The 20592-nt window shown below is 41.2% G+C and overlaps 1 protein-coding gene and 1 long non-coding RNA gene across 9 annotated transcripts in view; one reads left to right on the top strand and one right to left on the bottom strand.

The window, feature by feature from the left end:
* The window catches only part of KCNIP1 (potassium voltage-gated channel interacting protein 1), a 573342-nt gene that overhangs the window by 359522 nt on the left and 193228 nt on the right, over positions 1-20592 (bottom strand). The window lies entirely within an intron of this gene.
* The window catches only part of LOC309336464, a 63845-nt gene continuing 47022 nt past the window's right edge, over positions 3770-20592 (top strand). The window contains exon 1 of the long non-coding RNA XR_014154032.1: positions 3770-4357. This is a non-coding gene — a long non-coding RNA (uncharacterized lncRNA). The remainder of the gene's footprint in view (positions 4358-20592) is intronic.

Below are 20592 nucleotides of genomic sequence, written 5' to 3'. Positions count from 1 at the left end.
AAGAGGCAGCACAATATAAGTCGTCCAGTTTTACACAACATGACGCTGAACATGCAGCAGCTTCCTACCATACAGACATTATCCATTTTGTTCATGGCATGGAGCACACACAGGGGGAGTTCTGTTGTGTAAGCAGATGTTCTGCTCACACAGCTGAACACCACCCTCGTTCGCTAGTCTGCAGTCATAAGCATCCTGATATGGCAGGAAGTCTCTGTGAAATTAGTGGGAGTTTCTTCACTTCTCCGGAGCAAACATGGAAAGAAACAGCTTGTCACTGCAGTAAAATAGTGATAGCAACCTCAAGGGTCTTAATCAAAATAACAATTACATTGTCTGTATTCAGGGCTGTTACAGAGCACATACTACTTACTGCCGTCTACTGCAAGGACTGCCTTTCAGGTTCTCCTAATGTTTGAGCTCCACTTCTAGGCTCACTTCGTAACGTCGTGGAGGGAGTTAAAAGTCATTTTCACAGATACACTTCCTCACAACCTTCTGTGGATAACTTCCAATTTGAAAAAGAAAAAAACCCTTTTCCTGGATACTGCAAGGCAAGAGGATATCAGCAAACCCAAGCTACAAGACAAAAGGATATCAGCTTTGCTAAAAGATATCAGCAAACCTCTATTCCCTTTCAAGTTTGACATCATTCAGTGGAGCTAAGTAAGGCCCTAGCTGAGACAAATCTTTATGTGAAGGATTCAGCCTTTCTAACATCAGGCAATCACATTTGGGGATTAAAATGCCCCGAGGGTTCCTCTATTTCCATCTAAGTCAGCAGCTGAGCAGAGATCTGCACATTTTAGTCCCCTATATATAACCTATTACTACACATTCATTACATCAAGGATGTGCCAGGTGATGTACCAAACAAGAATATTCCATGGTGCCTCCCACAGGGTTTATAATCTACACACATTTAAAGGTCATGAAGGCGATTTGAGTCTACAGAAGCCAATTCAGAAAACCAATAGCCTCTACTGCAGGCATAGGCTGAAGCAAGAACCATATAAAAACATCAGGTTTGATAGGGTTGCCATATGTCCAGGAATGGGCTATTTCTATTTTTTTAAAAAAATACATATATAAGAAAAGCCCCCAAACGAATGGTTTTTCTGCAAGATGTTCCCCCAAAAAACCTCAACAACTTTTCAATTTTGGGAATATGGCAAACCTAGATTAAATTCACTGCAGATGCAGCACCACATTATATTATACTATAGTGTATAACAGAATCGCATTTTCTTCCTCAACCACACACATATGAGCATATTTGCAGGTAGTGCACATGGTCATTAAAAGGAATGGGGGAGGGTGTCTGTAAAAACATCCTCCTCTAGTCCCGCAGCTTAATCAAGGACTCATATTCCTTTACCAACTGGAAGAGGGGGACAGATCCCTCAGTCCCTTTAGTGATCTTATGCACTATCTGCATGAATGTGTATGCATGTGGTGATCTGGATCAAACTCATTATATCAATTGAATTTAGCAATTAAGTCAATGGTAGAGAAAAGATCTAGTGTAGGAGTAGCCCATATGGTACCCTCCAGACTCTATTGGACTGCCACTCCCATCAGCCCCTGCCAGCATGGCGAACTGTCAGAGATGATGGGAGTTTCAGTCCAACAACTTCTGAAGGGGGCTACATTGGTTTCCCTTGTCTTCTTACTTTCCTACCTTCCTTTTTTTGATTTGATTTTTTTTATTCATTTTCAATTACAGTCCAATAGCCTCATTATAACAATATCAATTTATAATACAATTATGAATGCCAATCATTCAAATGCTGAATTATATAATTTAAAGTGGGGGCTGCCTCCATTAAGGCAGAGCAGAACCGGAAGCCTACTTTCTTACTTTTTTTTTTTTTCTCGCATAATTTTTATTGTTTTTAAATCATAACAAACAAGAAAATAAAACAGTTTACACCTTGTTGTCACAGATTTCTTTCTATAAGACTTCCTTCAGCTTCCCCTGAAATCATCCATACCCTAATTTAACAAATTCACACAAATCCTAGCTTATATTGACATTATTTTCTCTTTCCTTCTTTTTCTCTTTAGACAATATTCCAACCTTTTCACAGAGCTTTTTTAAACCCAACTAGCGTTATCTGACCTTCACTTATATTTTCCAGATATTCCACAAATTTCCCCCAGTCCTCAATGAACCTTTGGTCTTTTAAATATCTAATTTTCCCCGTCAATCTGTCCATCTCCGCGTATTCTAGTAGTTCTGCTCTCCATTCCTCAAGCGTCGGTATGTTCTGTTGTTTCCAATTTTGAGCCAATAAGACCCTTGCAGCCGTTGTTGCATATTGGAAGAATTTACTGTCATTGTTCTTTATATCACTTCCTGCTAGGCCTAACAGAAAAGCCTCCGGCTTTTTCCCAAAGTTATATCTTAATATACTTTTCATTTCATTATATACACTTTCCCAAAAGCCTTTGACCTTTCTGCAGTCCCACCACATATGGAAGAAGGATCCCTCTTTTTCCCTGCATTTCCAGCATTTATTACAAGTTTTATATATTTTTGCTAATTTTGCAGGTGTTATATACCAACGGTAAAACATCTTCATGAGGTTCTCTTTTAACGTTATGCAAGCTGTAAATTTAAGGTTTTTTTTCCAGAGTTTCTCCCATTCTTCATAATATATATTATGGCCGATGTCCCTTGCCCAATGAATCATCACAGACTTCACTTCCTCATCTATCAGGTTATACTCTAATAGCATATTATACGTTTTAGAAAGAATTTTGTAATCATTGTTTATTATTTCAGTCTGGAATTTAGATTCTTTATCCGCGTATCCTCTCTCTTTAACGTCTTGTCTAAACATTTCGTTTATTTGGAAATAGTGTAACCAATCATAGACTTTTCCTTTAACCTGGTCATATGGTTTCAATTTCCATGTCCCCCCTACTTTTGTTAACAATTGTTCATAAGTTATCCAATCACCTCTCATGTTTACTTTTTTCACGCTCATAACTTCCAATGGGGATAGCCAGTGTGGTACTTTAGGTTCTAATAAAAATCTATTCCTCTCCCAAACTTCCAATAGAGGGCCTTTAAAAATATGTGTTGCGAAACCCTTGTGCTTCCTCTTCCCCTGCCATAAGTACGCATGCCATCCTGCTCTATTGTCGAACCCCTCCAGGTCTAATAGTTCCTTATTTTCCAATTTTATCCATGTTTTCACCCAGCAGAGGCACGCTGCCTCATAGTATAACTTCAGATCTGGCAGGGCGAATCCCCCTCTTTCTTTAGCTTCTGTTAACAATTTAAACTTAATCCTTGGTTTTTTGCCCTGCCAGACATATTTTGAGATTCCTCTTTGCCACTCTTTGAATATCTTAGTGCCCTTGATTATCGGTAAGTTCTGGAACAGAAATAACATTCTCGGGAGAACGTTCATCTTAATTAAAGCTATCCTACCCCAGAATGACAATCTCAGCTTCCCCCACCTCTCCAAGGAAGCCTACTTTCTTACATCCCTAATGTACCAAGAAGTCCTCATAAAGTTTCTTTACTACAGTGGCTCCACAGTCATTTGACTACCAGATAGTCAAAATCATCTAAAATGCTTTAATTGCCCACAGATTTATAGTTAAGATTTTTAGTGCCAACACAGTGACAGGATTTTATATCATTATTTCCAGACTCAGCATTTCATAGGAGCTGGAGAATTGTGAATCATGAAGAAAAGCTGTTACATTTGTATTTTGCCTATTCATACTTTACCTCATCACAGATGTCTATTGCAAGCTGTGAAATGCCCTCTTCTCAAATAGCAGTCCACATAACACTTAAGATCTCCTGCTAGATGTGCAGGTGACCAGATCTAGAATTTTAGAAAAGTCAGAATTTTAGGGTCATGGGGAGTTCTAAGTGAGAAACTTGCTGTCATAGACAGAGTCATTCAAATATGTCAGTCTCTCAAATGTCTACCGTTTGCAGTCAATGGTGTCATTCAAATATAAAGAGAAGATTTTCATTTCATTTCAGCATATGCATTCATCAACATAATTAGCTCTCTTCAGTTGTTCTGACCCTCATGCAATACGGGAGGGCAGGAACAAATGTTCTAACTCTGATGTTCCTATTAGCCTTTACGAGTTGGAGGGATAGCTTCTGTAGCAGAGAGCCTTTTATACCCACACATGAACCCAGAACTTCCAAGGTTCTAAATCACACAACAAACCTACACAAGTAGAACAGACTGTCCTACAGAATTCCAGCCTCCAGCACATGGAAGACTGCAGGAGCAGTAATAGTGACATAAGCAAAGGAAAGGGGCCAGTCAACTGATAACAACTGCAAGTGGGAGAATGTTATTGTCTGAATATGCAGGTAAGCTTCTGGAATTGTGGTTATTCATAAGATAGGTCCTGTATTGTTGGATAATGAACATGTTTAAAAGAAACATATCCTCAGATATGCAGATGACACAACCTTGATGGCAGAAAGTGAGGAGGAATTAAAGAACCTTTTAATGAGGGTGAAAGAGGAGAGCGCAAAATATGGTCTGAAGCTCAACATCAAAAAAACGAAGATCATGGCCATTGGTCCCATCACCTCCTGGCAAATAGAAAGGGAAGAAATGGAGGCAGTGAGAGATTTTACTTTTTGGGGCTCCATGATCACTGCAGATGGTGACAGCAGTCACGAAATTGAAAGACACCTGTTTCTTGGGAGAAAAGCAATGACAAACCTAGACAGCATCTTAAAAAGCAGAGACATCACCTTGCCAACAAAGGTCCGTATAGTTAAAGCTATGGTTTTCCCAGTAGTGATGTATGGAAGTGAGAGCTGGACCATAAAGAAGGCTGATAGCCGAAGAATAGATGCTTTTGAATTATGGTGCTGGAGGAGACTCTTGAGAGTCCCAAGGACTGCAAGAAGATCAAACCTATCCATTCTTAAGGAAATTAGCCCTGAGTGCTCACTGGAAGGACAGATCGTGAAGCTGAGGCTCCAATACTCTGGTCACCTCATGAGAAGAGAAGACTCCCTGGAAAAGACCCTGATGTTGGGAAAGATGGAGGGCACAAGGAGAAGGGGACGACAGAGGATGAGATGGTTGGACAGTGTTCTCAAAGCTACCAGCATGAGTTTTGCCAAACCGCGGGAGGCAGTAGAGGACAGGAGTGCCTGGCGTGCTCTGGTCCATGGGGTCACAAAGAGTCGGACACAACTGAATGACTAAACAACAACAATAAATCCTTTAGAAATTGAGGAAATTTGGCATTCCAAATGAATCAAAACAAATACGTCAGTGCATATTGCATGATAACTAACATTCAGATTACCTTAAGCAATTCTTTCACAAACCTTGTTAGTAAGCTTTTATTGATAGCTTAGGCAGAATTAGCTTACATATTTTTTAAAATCTACATAATAGCTACGTAGTCATCAAGAAACTGACTTCCAGCACATGTGTTAAATGTTTAAAAACTCCAGATGTTAAATTAATGGTGCAAACAGAATTTAACTAGCAATATTCCTTTTATTTATGTAGTCTAATTTGTTTTTTTTGCCTTTCCTATTTTCCCCTCCATTTTCTGAAATATATAGCTCACTGACTCAGTCTAGAAGGTATCCAGCGAGGAAGCTATTCCCATAATGATGTACAAAGAATGAATCATCATTCTTTAGTCACTTCTTCCCTTTATTTGAAACCTCATTTGAATTCATGGTTATTTTTTATTTATTTAAATAATTATATTTGCAAGTTCATCACAAAGTCATGCAGTTAAATAACTGACAGTATAATGGCCCTTCTATCCCAATAGATTAATAGATACTAAAATTAAGAAAGGAAATTTTCTCCACAGTGTATTTTGCCCTAAGGCTTCCCAATGTTGTCTCCACAGGAAAAGTATGCATGGACCAAACTATGGATTTTTTTACTTTAGTTTAACTCTAGCTTGTTTTTACATCTTAGCCAAACCAGGCTTACAAACTATCTCTGGGGCCAATAAACCAACAACTGAAACCATGGGTATTATGTTCCTGATGTTATCCCACCAGAACATAAAATAGCCATTCCAAAAATGGGCTGCATCCAAGCAGTGCATCCAAGTCTCAGTGACATGGGAGAGACTGGCAGGGAGATGGGAGGTGATGAGCAGAAGGTAGAAGTCTGTGCTGTGGCAATTGACAAAGGAGCAAGGCAAACTTTGCTTTCTGAGGACTGGGCAGGGGGAACATTACAGAACTAGGAGTCGGATTGAATCATCCAGTGTGGTGTAGTGGTTAAGAGCGGTGGACTTGTAATCTGGTGAACCGGGTTCTTTTTCGCGCTCCTCCACATGCAGCTGCTGGGTGACCTTGGGCTGGTCACACTTCTCTGAAGTCTCTCATCCCCACTCACCTCACAGAGTGTTTGTTGTGAGGGAGGAAGGGAAAGGAGAATGTTAGCCGCTTTGAGACTTGGTAGGGTAGTTATAAAGGGGGATATCAAATGCAAACTCTTCTTCTTCTTCTTCTTGAACTGGTAAATGGACATACTGAAAGGGATTGAAAAGATGCTGAGTAGGAAAAGGAATTTTTCACACATGGCTGCAAGTTGTGGATCTCAGCTACTACAAACTGTAGTTTGTTATCATGTCTTGGCTTAATTCTAAATTGTTACATCACTCTATCCCTGCTCCCCCACCTGGCTACAAAAATATACGGAAAGCCTATCCCCCCCGCAAAAGAAAACGACTCACAATGCTAGGGCTCTCCTGGTGATCTCTTGCCCCACTTACTCTGCCTGGCAACAGGCTCCTTTCATAGTCCACTGAGAAGTTATCCCTTTCCTGATCAGCTAGCTGGGGAAAATATTTTTAAAGGAACCTTGGTGTTTCTACCCATATCTAATAAGGGATGTATGTTCAACGTAAACATTTGTACAATTTAACCTAATTGTCTCCCTCTGAAAAACCACTCACTTTCTACTAAAATATTTCTGCAATAATCCACTCTCCCATTTTTTCCTTTGGATTGATTGGTCTTTATTACGGCCATTGGCCCGTCACACGACAGTTTCATACCAACATAATATACTTAAACCTCCAAATTTAAAATCGCTAAAACTTACAAAAGACAAACAGAAGCCAAAGCAGAACCAAAAACAAGGACCACCATCATACATTACAGTAAATTTGTAACCTAAACATCGCCCATTTTTTCCTTTATTAATTACAGTTTATTAAAGTTAATCATAATTACATACAAGAGAAACTTGCACAAAAATATAAAATTATGTATTAGCTCTTCAAACAATCTATACAAAAAAGAAAAAGGGGGTAAACCCCCTATTTACAAGAATAGTGATATAATGTGAGATACACACACACACACACACACACACACACACACACACGTCTTATTAACATTCATGTCTTAAATATCTTCTGCTATAGTACCATATAATCAATCCCCCCACCAGTTATTCCTAACTCTTTTTACTGAATTGTACCACTGGTTCTCATTTATGTAGAGCTCATTTATATACTCCTTGCTTTCTTAACATTATAGTTAGCTTGATAACCTTCAGCTGTTACCACAATTTCCTAATTAATTCTATTTTACTCGGCATGCTATCCACCTTTCAACATTTGACATTCTTGCTAGGGCAAGTTTATAGAAAAAATGTTCTTGAGTTGCTGTCCAGTCAGATGTGCTGAAATGTGTATTCCATTGAACTTTGCTTTATTGAAGTGATGTTGGCAGCCATTAACAACCATTGTTATGTACTAGTACTAGCACTAGGTGTGGCAGGCAACACCGCTGAGTTTCAGAAACCTTTTAAAAACATTGTATGTCTTTTGGGGAAACTTTAAGCTCTGGCACAGACGTGACTTGCCTCAACTGAACTGGCCTTAGAGGCCTCAGAAATAGTACAGGTTTCCATCATCTCAGGAGGGGGTGTGGCAGTCAAAAGAAAAGCCAAAACACCTTCCTGATTCCAGTGAGCTGCTTGCTCAGAATCAGTTTACACTACAATGACTTGGAAATTAACACTTGGTCTTCCATCTTCAGGCTCACCTAACTGAAACTCAACCCCTCTAGGCAGTGTTTTATTCCCCCTTACCTCACCTTCATCCTTCGGGGCCTTCCTATGCACACTCACTTCTTCTCTCACTCTGGCTTTCAGTCTGTGCTAATAGCACTCACCACCAATATTACAATATGTCCTTCAGACACCATGAGCAGCACCCTTCATCATCTCCTGTGGGGCCTCCTAGACCTGCCCCTCATCTGTGCTTCTGCAATTAGGACTCAAATGGAGCAAGCAGCACCCCTCCCCCAAGTTTCTCTCCCTCAGGATGAAGACTCCAGAAACACACTTCCATCTGTCCCCTGCCCCCTCTTCACAGGAAGAAAGCAAGATCCATTATCTAAGAAGCTATATCACCCACTGCCGAGAGAATCAAAAACACTATAGCACTATTTCCGCAAATTGCCATACCAGGCAGAGATCATACATACATAGCTAAATGTGAACTGCAACAGTGTAACAAGAACACAATCAAAAGACAAGTGTTTCTTTGCCTCGTTCCTTAGTCCTTGCTGACACCCAGACCCACTCATACAAGTTTTTATATACAGTAGTACCTTGGTTTACGAACTTAATCTGTTCCGGAAGTCCGTTCTTAAACCAAAGCGTTCTTAAACCAAGGCGTGCTTTCTCATAGCAGCGGGGGACTCAGTTTACAAATGGAACACACTCAACGGGAAGCAGAACATATTCTGCTTCCAAGGCAAAGTTCACAAACTAAAACACCTACTTCCGGGTTTGCAGCGTTCTTAACCCCAGTTATTCATAAACTAAGCTGTTCTTAAACCAAGGTACCACTGTACCTTGATATATGGGTTGATTTAGCTGCACCCTCCTCTTTGCCTTTTGCACCTACCCTCTTTCTACCCTAAGTTAGAAAGCTATTACTAGCACGTTTTTGTTTTGTTTTCCCAATCGCTCATGCTCAACTGCGAAGCTGTAGTACTGGAGAAAAAGTTTATCTTTACTCAAAGAGTGGCCAGAATGTGAAAGGAATTATGTTGAAGAGCTTTGAGAGGAAAGGGTTAACCCTTCATATGGAGTGTTTTGGAACAGGGGTAAGAAGGAAAGATTTAGGGAGGGGTAGGCTACCCAGTAGCCATCTCAATGTTGTGGTACTCAAGGTCTCTTCAGCCCCAGCTAGCATGGCCAGTCTGGGTCAAGGATGACAGATGATGTTGTAGACCAGCAATGCATGGAGGACCACAGGTTCCCCACCCCTTCCTTCAGACTTGTTGTTGCTGCACGCTGAGAGTGGTTGAAGATTTGAGGAGGAATGTTCATGTTCCCCATCCCATTTTTGCACTTGGACAATAGTAAGAGAATTGGTGGTGTGGTGGTGTTTTGCCAGTGCTTGGGCACTGCAAAGGACTTTGGTATTGCAGTAAGTTATTCACCCAGGAGTTTGAGAGAACAAACAATCACCACTAGATAAAAATAACTGTGGTTTGTTTGAACATCTGTGGGCCAGTTCCTGGCATGTTTAACAAACTATGGTGAAAACAATTCTTGGTATGGCCAAGTGCATTGATTTGCCTTTGCAATGCAATTTTAATATTTTTAGTAGAGAGGGGGCCAAAAATAGAGGTAGAATGATAATGTAGAAAATGTAAAAATCTAGATAAGAAAGATGATCTTGTGAAAGTAAGTTTGCTTTCGGGGGCGGAGTGGAGAAACAGATGGTAGTGGAAACAGTAATTAATATAAACAGAAAAAATGGCATTCTGCAACCATTCAGCTTTTGTAGATGAACTCCATTATACTCATATTCCTATTACTTAATTTAAAAATGGAGTAGGCAAAGATTCCATCCTGGATAAAAATTGATCTTGCATTTTTATAAATGGCATAAACTGAGATACTTCAGTGGTTTTGTTCCTTTGGCAAGCCTTCCTGACAGTTAGAAAAGACCCAAAGTCTCTTGCCACCCATCTAACAAGTGTGGAGAGCTTGAAAAGACAAGATCTTGCCTCACTTGCACCGAGGCCTGGATAAAAGCAGAATCCTGCTGTCTCTTTCTAATCTCCTGTTGTGCGAGGAGTAGACAGTCATAGGTCTCTACAGTTTCTCTTCAGGAGGCAAGAGGCATTCACACCTGGCAAGCTAATGGCTGCCTGGAGATACCTTTCTTTGCATCAGATTTTTTTTGGGGGGGTTCCTGAAGTTGGGGGTACTTCCATTTCCAGTGTCTTCTATCAAATTTATTTACTTCTTAAAAATCATTCCACTCCATATAGTAACTTCAAGTGCTCAAGGAACGTCACACACATTATTGCAGTAATCTTTACACAAACATTATAGCACAATTCTATCATATAGTCACCGCTCCACATCAAATCCTATCGCTCAAAACTGAAGTGTCTCTATGACAACACCTCCCATCAGAAAAGCTTTAAACTTTTCTGGTAGCTAGAAAGGGCAGCCTTTGCTCTCAGATGAAGGCTAAAGGTATTTGGAGATACCATGTGAATGCTTTAAATAGATGCCTGGATCATCCACTGGCTTATGGACTTCAGTCTTTCAGAATCTTCTGCAGCCATGCTCAAAAACAACATAGCTTATAGTATAGTGACATGATCAGTAACTCCTGGCCTAAGCAACAAGCAGCTCTGGGAAAACCGAATTGGCACAGATGACATAGGAAAAAGAAATAATAGAAAGGGTAAGGCTAGATAAGAATAAACTGTACAGTTGGAAGGAACACCAAGGATCATCTAGTCCAACCCCCTGCAATGCAGAAATCACAACTATGGGGATCTCTTCAAAAAATGAATCTGGAAATACCCCAGAATAAATATATTTGAGCTATTTTTGAGTGAATGGAAATGTATTGAGTGAGTGGAATCCCTACTTTATGGATTTTGATGTTTTATGTGTTTTTGTTTTATGTTGTGTATTATTTAACTTTGCTGTCAGATTTCCTTTGCAAACCACAGTGATATTTTATGGTGGGGAAAATAACATAAAAATAGTAAAGCTCCCAGGTTGCTCCTGGTAATCCTTGCCAGTGGCCTCTCTATGCATGTCAGGAGTAGATTCTGCAACATGTTCTCCAATTCACTTGAGTATGGAAAGTGCTGAATGGACCCATTCCAGTTACTGTTCATCTTAATATCTGTCAGAGGCAACAGTACTATTCCCTATCTCTGTGGATATTGTGCCCTCAGTGTCAGTATACTCACAGAAAGACAACATGATTTCATGGCAGGTAGCCAGTGGTCAATGTCTCCACTTAGGATGAATGGGTGATATTCAACTAAGACATGCTTAGAATTGATTCAATGAAATCAAGCTACTTAAATTATTTGAATAGAACTAATCTGAGTTAGACTAACTTTGGCTATCACCTAATATAGAGATAGGGAGCCTATGGCCCTCCAGATGGGACTCCACTCCTCATCAGCTCAAGTCACCAGGGCCAATGGCCAGCAATGATGGCAGCAACATCTGGAGGACCACAGTTCTCAGCTCTTGGCCTAATATTAATGTTTACTGCCAGTTCTCACAATAAGGAAAACATAGTTATCTGACGCTACATTCTTCATTCAAGTACTTATTTGGCAAGCATAGTTTTCTGAATATATCAGTGTATACATCAGTGTTCTCCTGTTATTACTTCAATAAATCATTTATTGTGTGGCACATGACATTTAACTAAAGGGTCAAGGTAAGATTATGAAAAAAAACTAATCACAGAAGAATCCCTGTGACCCAGAACTGTGTGATATTTGGTTGGGCTCATTTAAAAAGTTGTGCAAAAAAGCCCTTCAACAGCTGACATGATTGCAAAAGGGTTCTGTAGTTCAAACAGCATTGGTTAATATTGTAAGGGAGATTTTCAAATAATAAAAACCAGCTATGCTGCCAGCTCAGACCAACACACCATTCTCTTAGCAAAGGGTGGCTAGATCTGAATGCTTGTGGAAGTTTGCATTTTGAGGTACTTAATATATTTGCAGTCAATCATCTGAAAGAGACAAACTAATTTGTTTGCCAGCAGGAAAGCTCACATTACAGTTTATCAGAGAGTGATGGGGAATCAAAGAGAACAACAGGAATATGCCAGTGATAGATCACATCAGATGAAGCTCTTCCCAGGAATAAAGCACCCTAGTACAGAGGGAAAATATATGTATATTTCACACAGAGAGAGACAGAGAGAGCACCTGCCATGTGGCAACAATACATTTCTCCTTCTAGTGTTGTCATTTATGTCTCTGGGTCTGAAAAACAATTTAAACACACTTATTTGGCAGACATCATTTACATTGCAATTCAGAGCAGCTTCACACTTTATGTGGCATAGATGACTGCTATGTGTACACAGCAATATTTACACCAAGCACATTAAATGAAGATGACATACACATATCTTGAAAAAACTGTACATTCATCTGGATGCCCTAGGGCCTAGGCCAACCAGCACCCTGGCTGGGGACAGAAGAATTTTTTTGGGCAGCTATACCATAACTCAAAGTAATTATTGTGTCAAGGTTTCTGGAGAAAATATAAAATAAAATATAAAAGTGCACTAAATTATTACTGCAGGGTATGGTGACATCCACTAGTTGGCTTTTTCAAAATCTTCAACAATTAAATCATATATAACCAGAATATTTTATAAATAGAATTGGGGTGGAAAATTTGGAAAAGATATGGATTTTTTTTAAAAAAAACAAAACTGTGGCAAATAATAATAATTGCAACTAAATGGCGTTCTCCCCCCCCCCCCCGCCGCCAAATGTATCAACTATGATGGAATGATTTAACTGAACTTGGCATTTGGGCGCAATATGTCATATATCTGAGATGTCTGAACAAGTAAGATCTTAAAACTATGGGCAGGGGGAAGGGCACCCAACATTCTCAGGTGTGTAGCTGATATTCAGGTGTCTGCTGATATTTGGTGTTTTCTTTCTATCTCAGTCTTCTGCCGCTACCTTCCTGACATTTTGGACTACAACTTCCATCAGTCCCAGGCAGCATGGTCAATGGTCAGGGATGATGGAGCTGAAGTCCAAAACATCTGAAGGGCACCAGGATGACAAAGGCTGGTCTTTACGACTGTGTACGGTAAATGAAATCTGCCTTACATTGCAAAATGTGGATAATAATAATAATAATAATAATAATAATAATAATAATAATAATAGATGATAGGTAGGTAGGTAGGTAGGTAGATAGATTAGATAGACAGATGATGGATAGATAGACTTAATTCTCCATGAATTTGTTTAACTTAATAATAATAATAATAATAATAATAATAGTTATAATATCAGCATGATGGGGGTACAGAGTGGGGACCTATTTTTCCTGATTTATTTCCAAACCTTCACATCAGCAGCAGTGTTTAGGCTGCAAGGACTAGAGCTCTTACCATTTAACCATTTTATGTCCACAATGCTTACGCATCAGAGGAAAGTTTGCAACTTGGTTTCCGAAGATTAAGGTATGCAAAGCAGGAAATCAACACTGTGCCACCTGCCCCATCTTGAAAGTGCCCAATACATTTTATGTCTGATACAATTTGAAGATGCAGGAACAGTAACCAGAATACTTAATAGTATTATGAAGTGTAAGGCAGAGTGGTGAATTGGGATCATCTGGAAACAAGAGTCCATGACTTTAAATTGTAATGTAGCTATTATTATAGCCCTGAAACAGGATGGGGGCTCAGGAGATATGATTATAGGCACTAGCTTTATTATACCCAATTGATGTGCTGAACAGGCACTGGACAGAAACGTGCTATTCAAACACTTTTTCAAACTACTTAGCATTTCAAAGTTACAGCATGCCTGTCTGGTTTGATTTTGCCCAAAATAGAAATGCTTTCCATTTTTCAAAATTCTGTGAATTTATCTGGAACTCCCTTTTAACAATTGCTCTCAGACAGTATAGATAACTGTAAGAAGGAAAGAATAGGAATAACACAGTTTTAAAAAGTAGTGCTTACTATGGAAATCATCTTCAATAATAACGATGACATTTTTAACAATGTTTATTTTTAAATCAGTAATGGTAGCTACATTTTCACTTGGAATCTGCAACTTTCTTTAAAATTCTTCCAGGCTCATTTACCTGAATAAATTGACTCCTTTCTCCATGTTTCAGAATGCTATCTACAGTAGCCACAAATATGTGAGTCATAACTAAATATTTTTAAATAATAGCAGTACAGTAATCACAACCATCATCCCAACTTTTTGCTTAGGAGTTGTAACATTGGGTGAAATGGCTTGAAGAAGCAGACATGCCTGGCAGTGCCGCACAAAGAAGAGGAGGAAGCAGCATGCACAAAACAGAATTTCCTCCCACCCTAGGTGCAATCAGCATACTCTCCTCCTTGGACTGCAGCCCTATCCCACTCAGCAAAGCTGCTCTCATGCCTAGGCTTCAGAAGCAACAGCCAGGTAGAGCCTGGGCTGACAGCTAGAAGTGTGGGCAGAGTGAAATCTCTGTTAGGCAGCACAGGGAGCAGTTGAAAGGGAACTGGACAGGAACTGAAAGTTGAAAGGGAACTGGACAGGAACTGAAAGTTGAAAGGGAACTGGACAGGAACAAATTCACCTCTGGGAGCATCAGGTTAGTACAATCCATATCTCTGTTTATGCAAGAAGAAAAGGGTTGTGTGTGCTCTGTGTGGTTGAACAAGTCTCACTTGTGTGCATGAGAGAGAGAGAGAGAGAGAGAGAGAGAGAGAGAGAGAGAGAGATTTCTCATCATCTCAAAGGCTTGGCTGTTTCCTATCTGTAGAATGGGTACACAATGCATAATGTTATACATCTCTATCATTCCCCCTTCACTCCCCCCCCCAACTAAACATTCCTAAATCCTCAATGCTTTCTTATAGTGGAGTCACTCCAACAACCTGATCATTCCTCTTCTGTGAAAGCGTTGGGTTGTAGCTGCTTATCTGAACCATGCATGTCATTTAAATTATTTCTAGTCTGCAATCACAAACCATTTTCTCTGGAGCCCTGACTAATACAAGTTCAAACACTTGTTTTAAAAGAATACATATATGAAATATATGTATTCCTCTAACAATTTCCTCTAACTGTGCATATATTTAACATTTGATAGCATGACCATGCAGACTTCACATGCCAAATAGACAACAAATTCTTTTAACACAGGCACATATGTGAAGGAAAAGCCCTAAAGTATAAATTATAAAGAACAAACCAACTTATCAAAAAGTCAATAATAATAATAATAATAATAATAATAATAATAATAATAATTTCTACCCCGCCCATCTGGGCAGCTTTCAACAGAACATTAAAAACAGAATAAAACTTCAAACATTAAAAACTTCCCTAAACAGGGCTGCCTTCAGATGTCTTCTAAAAGTTGAATAGTTGTTTATTTCCTTGACATCTGATGGGATGGCATTCCACAAGGCGGGCGCCACTACCAAAAAGGCCTTCTGCCTGGTTCCCTGTAACCTCACTTCTTGCAATGAGGGAAACGCCAGAAGGCCCTCAGACCTGGACCTTAGTGTCTGGGCTGAACGATGGGGGTGGAGACGCTCCTTCAGGTATACTGGGCCGAGGCCGTTTAGGGCTTTAAAGGTCAGCACCAACACTTTGAAATATGCTCGGAAACATACTGGGAGCAAATATAGGTCTTTCAGGACCGGTGTTATATCGTTTCGGTGACCACTCTCAGTCACCAGTCTAGCTGCCGCATTCTGGATTAGTTGTAGTTTCCAGGTCACTTTCAAAGGTAGCCCCACATAGAGCGCATTGCAGTAGTCCAAGTGGGAGATAACCAGAGCATGCGCCACTCTGGTGAGACAGTCCGCGGGCAGGTAGGGTCTCAGCCTGCGTACCAGATGGAGCTGTTAGACAACTGCCCTGGACACAGAATTGACCTGCGCCTCCAAAATGACTCCCAGGCTGTGCACCTGCTCCTCCAGGGGCACAGTTGCCCCATTCAGGGCCAGGGAGTCCCCCACACCCACCTGCCCCCTGTCCCCCCAAAACAGTACTTCTGTCTTGTTGGGATTCAGCCTCAATCTGTTAGCCACCATCCATCCTCCAGCCGCCTCCAGGCATCATGTAAACAGAATATAAATATGGTACTGCAGAAATCTAAAGTACCAGGCGTGGTTAACTGGCTATATTTCCCAGCGCAGCAAATTAAAAATCTCTCTCAAAGAAAAGCAAGGCAGTTTTATGCAAACATCTATTGAGAGCAGACTGCCTATTAAAATGTGCTCAAAGCTGGTGCAGCAAGGTCATTCATTTCTGTGGGTTTCCACACTACCTCTACCTGCAGGCTCTTCTTGCTTTTCTTTTTATCTTTAAAGCTCATATCCATCCAGTGATTTGAAGTCCCCAAGGACATGGTTATAGAGATTGTTACATGTTCTAAGAAACCTGAAGTGAAGCTGTTAAATGAGCTTTGTGTAAGTTAGCATATAAAAAAAGGGGGGAATATGAAGTATTCATACGTACACCATCTAAGAATTAAGACTGGAGCCACATCCTACTTAAGGTCAACAAATCACTCCTTTGGGGGAATAAGAATCATATAACTGACAATTTAATACATTTTATCCTTAAAATGGGCAACAATTACTGGATAAAATGTATTATGTAGGTGGAAAGGGTAAAGAAAAATAATGAAGACTTGTGAGGAAGGACGACAGGGGCAAAATAGCACATGTGCTGATTACAAAACAAGCCTCATATTATGAGATGTTTATTCTACTTGATTGGTTACCTATGCATTTTGCTGTGCAGCTGTTAATTAGGCTTCTGAGAATGCTTACAAGTCAACCATATCTGCTGGTTTTCAGTAAAGCTTTCCTCTGTGAAGCCTCAAGTTAAAGGCATTAATTGAAGTGTGTCTGAAAAGACTGTGGCTATTAAATAAGTAAGCAAACTGAGAAGCTGAAAAAGAAAAATATTAATTTAGAAGTGGAATGGAAGATATGATTCATGTACATGCATAGTATCTTCCTTGCAACCCCTTCATTAACATCAACAGAAGAAGAAATATGTGTGATGAAAAATGCCAACATATGAGGTAGCCACACACAGCATTCAAAATCAGACCATCTCTTCCTACCCAAAGACACCATCCATAGTAAAACTATGGAAACTATTGTCCCTGTTCACACGAGGAACTGGGTGTGTTAAATGTGTGGAGGTGGGTGTGCACATCAACCAACTCTCCTTCACAGTTCCTATGCATATACAAGTTGCACTTGCACAGACTTTGACCACTGAGCCATGAATCAGGTTTTTTCAGGATTCCTATGTACATGGACTGTGCTGAGGTTAGGGTTGGAGCCCATCATCATGATCCTGCCTCCCTTCTCCTTCCATAGTGACATAGATCGAGGGTTCCAGAGTGTTAGAAAATAGTAGAAATTAATAAAAACTAGTATTTAGAAAATATTTGGGATATGAGGGGGAAATACAAGCTGCAGAGCTGTGCCAGACAAGAAATTCCAGGGCTGGCTTATGCAAACCAGCCAGGCAGGGTGAGCTAAGTGGAGAGCCATTAAGAAACAATGGGGAATGAAATACTGAGCCATTAAGGGCCATTTGCAATGCAAAAGAACTGTCCTCCTCCCTGGTTCTGAAGATTGGCAAGTTGCCAAGGTGACAGGGGGCATGATGTCACAGGAAAAGTTGTCCTTTTTGAACTCTAAAGGTGTTCTGGGAACAAGAAAGAGGAAGGAGGGAGAACCATCTTGGCGCTGGCTGGAGGAGGTCGTTTGAATCTGTCAAGGTCGTTTTGAAGTGTGATCCTGTCCTCTAGGGTGTTAGCCACCCCTCCCAGTTTGGTGTCATCTGCAAATTTGATCAGGATGCCCTTGAGTCCATCATCCAAGTCGTTGATAAAGATGTTGACTGACTGCTTTGGACCCAAGCTTGCTGAAGCTATGAGAGGGACAATGAGAGACACTCTTGGGATACAGTGGTACCTCGGGTTACAGACACTTCAGGTTACAGACGCTTCAGGTTAAAGACTCCGCTAACCCAGAAATAGTACCTTGCGTTAAGAACTTTGCTTCAGGGTGAGAACAGAAATCGTGCAGTGGCGGCATGGTGGCAGTGGGAGGCCCCATTAGCTAAAATGGTACCTCAGGTTAAGAACAGTTTCAGGTTGAGAACAGACCTCCAGAACGAATTAAGTTCTTAAACCGAGGTACCACTGTATGTTGTTCTATAGTCTCTCCACTGAAGACACCAGGTGTAGACATGTGTACAATAAACCATATCTCTTAAAAGACAATAGCCTCCACTGTGCCTTGGTTTTCCCAACAAAAACACAACCCTGGGTGAACACCTGGAATCCACCTGGAATCTTGGTATCACTCAGCAGAGATTGGGGGTGGCTTTCAAAATAATACATTCAGATTGTATACACATGACCATTTGCTCCTGCTCCAGTGCACTCCCACCACTGCTGTTTGAAGTAGAGTGTACATGACATATGTCACAATCAGGGGCAGATCTACTATGAAACTAATGGAGCTGAAGAGTCAGGACCCGTAATCCCGGAGGGATCCCTGAAGCTACTTTAGTCCACACTCAAATGAATTACTTTTTTGTTGTATATATTACAGATGTTGTAAAGGTGTTATGATCAGTTACTGAACAAGCCAACTGAAGAAGATAACAGTGGTTACCCAAAGCTTGCTGCTGATTGCAAAGGGATCCCCATGACAGTTAAAGCTTGAGTGCCCCAAAAATGTAGGTCTACCACTAGCTACATATCACATGTATACTGCAGTTCCCTGAAAAATACTGCTGTTTGATGTGTTTTTCCTCAAACCAGCTTCCATATCATTTGAAAACATAAGTTGTAGATGTGGACATTTGAGACAGCTGTTGCATATGCAGATGACAGCTTCACTGAATAGGAGTTTGGCAGGGGGAAACACTTGTTGTTGTTTAGTCGTTTAGTCGTGTCCGACTCTTCGTGACCCCATGGACCAGAGCACGCCAGGCACTCCTGTCTTCCACTGCCTCCCGCAGTTTGGTCAGACTCATGTTTGTAGCTTCGAGAACACTGTCCAGCCATCTCGTCCTCTGTCGTCCCCTTCTTCTTGTGCCCTCAATCGTTCCCAACATCAGGGGCTTTTCCAGGGAGTCTTCTCTTCTCATGAGGTGGCCAAAGTATTGGAGCCTCAGCTTCACGATCTGTCCTTCCAGTGAACACTCAGGGCTGATTTCCTTAAGAATGGATACGTTTGATCTTCTTGCAGTCCATGGGACTCTCAAGAGTCTCCTCCAGCACCATAATTCAAAAGCATCAATTCTTTGGCGATCAGCCTTCTTTATGGTCCAGCTCTCACTTCCATACATCACTACTGGGAAAACCATGGCTTTAACTATACGGACCTTTGTTGGCAAGGTGATGTCTCTGCTTTTTAAGGTGTTGTCTAGGTTTGCCATCGTTTTTCTCCTAAGGAGCAGGTGTCTTTTAATTTCGTGAAACTCCATGGACAACTCACTTTCATCCTGTCCAACATTTCCAACTCCTGCCTCCCAGATGTGATCCATATCTAGCACACACACACACAAATGCCAGAAGTTGGGCATTTTGAGGACCAGCTGTCGTCCCCCCCAATATTTTGGGCAAGTATCCAGGGCTCCTACCCTTTATTAGGGTCTTGGGGCCCTAGGTTGCCCTGCCCAACCTCTGAAATAGCAATCACACCCATTCAAATGTGATCACCTACCGTATTTTTCCTTCTATAACACGCAGATTTTTTCTTCTAAAAAGGAAGGGGAAATGTCTGTGCGTGTTATAGAGCGAATGTGTGGTCCCTGGAGCCGAAAAATCATGCAAAAATCAAATCGCGGCGCTGCACGCTGCACGGAGAAGCGAAACCTGAAAAGAGGAAGCGGCTGCTTTCCTGCATTCTGCCTCAGGGTCTTACTGCCCACCCTCCTCTGTTTCGTTGCTGTGTTTGCTGAAACGGAACAAAGAGCAGGGAAAGCCCCTCCCCTCCAGGCAAGCTCCGGTGCTGCTGGGGGAGAGGGAGAGAGAGGGGGGAAGGGAGAGAGAGGGGGGAGGGGGAGGGAGAGAGGGGGGGAGGGCGAGAGAGGGGGAGGGAGGGAGGGGAGAGAGAGAGAGAGAGAGAGAGAGAGAGAGAGAGAGAGAGAGAGATGGCTGGCTTGGGTGGGGGGAAACTTTTGCCTTTCTTTCCTCCCTCCCGTTAAATCCCTCTCCTGCATTCTTAGCCAGCTGCTTCTCTGCACACCCCTCTAATGTCCCTTCTTTGTTTTTCCTTCGCTCCCCACTTAAAATGTGGTTACAAAGCATGGATCCACAGGGATCCTCAGGATCTTTGCATTGGGTCACCCCAAATTCACCATCAGATCACATAGCATGTCCATGGCTACAGCCTGCACCAAAAAAATCAGGCACCCACTGTTGCTTGGGGCTGCAGTGGTGCAAAAATGTGGTTTAAAAGCATGGATCCACAGGGATTCTCAGGATCCTTGCATTGGGTCACCCCAAATTCACCATCAGATCACATAGCATGTCCATGGCTACAGCC

This window comes from Podarcis erhardii (assembly GCF_964252035.2).
Source record: "Podarcis erhardii genome assembly, chromosome: 2".
Lineage (NCBI taxonomy): Eukaryota > Metazoa > Chordata > Lepidosauria > Squamata > Lacertidae > Podarcis > Podarcis erhardii.
The sequence above is the reverse complement of the archived record's forward strand: the minus strand, read 5'-3'. Positions and strand labels throughout refer to the sequence as shown.